General features: G+C 42.7%; 1 protein-coding gene across 1 annotated transcript in view; it reads left to right on the top strand.

Annotated features, from left to right (window-relative positions):
* The window catches only part of LRP3 (LDL receptor related protein 3), a 59510-nt gene that overhangs the window by 31863 nt on the left and 25607 nt on the right, over window positions 1-2040 (top strand). The window lies entirely within an intron of this gene.

Here is a 2040-nt window from a genome sequence, read left to right as displayed (position 1 = left end):
TGGCTGGACTGGGGGAGGGTCAGAGCCTGGGCAGCAGGTTTAGGTATACAGGGCCATGGCTTTAACTTGGAGGGGAGTGGTGGCAGAGCAGCTGGGCCATGGTGGCAGGGTAGAGCTGCAGGTTGGTGTGTGCAGCTGGTGGCAGGAGGAGGTGAGGGCAGCTCATCCCCACCCTTCCCTGGTCCATTACACCTTGCGCCGCTGGCAGCACGGTGTTACTCCATGGTGGTGTAGCTGGCATGGGGGTACCTGCGGCACTGGTGATGGCAGCAGCAGCAAGTCTTGCTGCCCCACTCCGCCCTCCTGCACCAGGTCCTGCCCGCTGGGCCTCAGAAGCAGTCCAGTGCTGGTCCGGTCAGGCTGCAGCCCCATGCCCCGCTGTGGGCACACGAATCTGGGGGGCATGTGCCCCCCTATGTCCTCCTAATGCGTCACCTATGGTATCTGACCCTTCCCCTATGTGTGCATACACGCATGTGGCATCCCCTGCATCTAATCAGCCTCCTCCCGCTCCCCCCAGCCCCAAGCAGCCCTTGCAGGCTGGAGCTCTGCCAGCTTGTAAGGGGAAACCTGTGGTTTCCCACATTTTTCCTCAACAAACGGAAAACCTGGATCCCTTGCACCAGTCATTGTATTGTATAAATTATCTAAAAGGGTGAAGCTTTCTCTTTTCTCTTTTCATCTATTTCTGATCACATACTTGAGATGCAAATCAAATGTCTAGTTAACATAATTAGTTGTAGGCTCTCTTTTCGAGTGATGCTGCGGTGCAGAATTAATAAGAAGTAGTAGTTTACATTAAAAATATTACATTTCATTTCACATCAAATATACTTCATTAGCACTCTGAAGAGGAGAAGACTGAAAAGTAGCTGTTGCTCGGGATTGCTGTAATATAACTGCTTTGGATAATGTTCCATCATAAAATTACAGAAACTCAGTATTTATAAGCATTGATGTCTGGGTAAGTATTGTGATATCAGCTAGACAAAGGGTCACTGGCATGTCCACATATTTTTTTCAAAATGAGGTCTGAATAAGCTTTGGATAATTGAGATCTGTATGTTGAAGTTTTCTGCAGCATTAGCATATACAAAATCAACAGCAGGCACGAATGAAAATAATTAGTGCATGGACAATAGGAAAGTTTGTTTTGCTGTTGGTAAAAGGCTTGGCACAAAGTGGCATGCGGAGGTGTTTTCTGTCTGCGCTGTTTCTTTCTTCAGTGTCCTGAGGGTCCTAATATTGTGAAGTTTTAGTTTGCAGCAGTACAGAGATATTCTTTATTATGTGAAGTCCCGTAAAGCCATTTTAGCTCTGGGTCCTTTTATGCTGCTGTGATATAATTAAGCAGCAAGGAGCACATATAAAGAGGAATATGTATAAAAGTCCAAGTACAGTCTGGAGCATTATGTATAATGAGAGAACTGGGGAGTTATGGTGGGAAAATGTTGTGGATCTGATTTTTATTAAAGTTGCTCCCATTGTCTCAGTATTCTGGCAGTGATCAATCACAGAGGGATTTGGGGCATCTTTAATTTTAGAAATATAAGCGGTGGAGATTTCCATGTTACAACATCAATTTTTGTATTTATCTTGTAAAACTAATTAAAATAATGACACTAGAGCTGTCTGTATATCTTTTTGTATTCTGTAAATTATTGTTGCCATTGAATCACCAGAAGTTTTTCACGTATAATACAACTGAAAGCTTTTTTACAGGGTGACAGTAATGTGTCTATGCTTTATACTTGAGGTAAGCTAGCCTTGTAAATCTTCTTGTAACCCTTGGCCCGCATTTAAAATACAGTAAAGAGTGCTTCCTCTGAACTAACCTGTATAGTATGAATTTAATAATAACAACTTTGTGGTGCTGGATTTTCTACAAATATCTGTTAGTCCATGATTTATAGCATAGTATATATTGTATCTATGGGTGCATGAAGAAATACACGTTTTGGGGAATCTCTTTTTCTCCTATTATCATTGCTTAAATTATGAGAAATTTGGCTTCTGTCAAAATGTCAGATATTTTTCTGT

This window comes from Gavialis gangeticus, unplaced genomic scaffold (assembly GCF_001723915.1).
Source record: "Gavialis gangeticus isolate Ggan-Ray unplaced genomic scaffold, GavGan_comp1, whole genome shotgun sequence".
NCBI lineage: Eukaryota > Metazoa > Chordata > Crocodylia > Gavialidae > Gavialis > Gavialis gangeticus.
The sequence above is the reverse complement of the archived record's forward strand: the minus strand, read 5'-3'. Positions and strand labels throughout refer to the sequence as shown.